Here is a 558-nt window from a genome sequence, read left to right on the forward strand (position 1 = left end):
AGAAAACCAACACTAGTGTTTTAACAGAAAGTCTCGAATACTAATAGCACAGAAAACCTAGTGTTAACAAAGTCCCTAATGGTATAGAAAATCATCACTGTTTAAAACCAAAGGTCTCTAATAGTATCGAATAACTGCACTTACTGCAGCCTCGGCAAAAAGTCCTTAATCGTACAGAAAGCCATCAGTTAGCAAAATCTCTAAAAGTACTGAAAACCATGAGTGTTAACAAAAAGTCTCTAATAGTACAGAAAACCAACAGTGTTAGCAACGTCTCTAAAGGTACAGAAAGCCACCAGTTTAAAAAAAAGTCTCTAAAAGTACAGAAAACCACCAGTTTTAACAAAAAAGTCTCTAAAAGTACAGAAAACCAACAGTGTTAACAAAAAGTATAGCAGCTAAAAGTATAGAAAACCACTTATTTTACCACTAAGGTCCCTAATGGTATCGAGTACCATTACCACCAGTTTTAGATAAACGTCCCTGTGAGTATTTGTAAACGACCAGTGTTACTGTTGCTGAGAGGGTCTATGTCCCCCGGGGTACTGCCGGAACGTA

The sequence above is a fragment of the Priapulus caudatus genome, unplaced genomic scaffold (genome assembly GCF_000485595.1).
Source record: "Priapulus caudatus unplaced genomic scaffold, Priapulus_caudatus-5.0.1 Scaffold2592, whole genome shotgun sequence".
In the NCBI taxonomy this organism is placed as follows: Eukaryota; Metazoa; Priapulida; class Priapulimorpha; order Priapulimorphida; family Priapulidae; genus Priapulus; species Priapulus caudatus.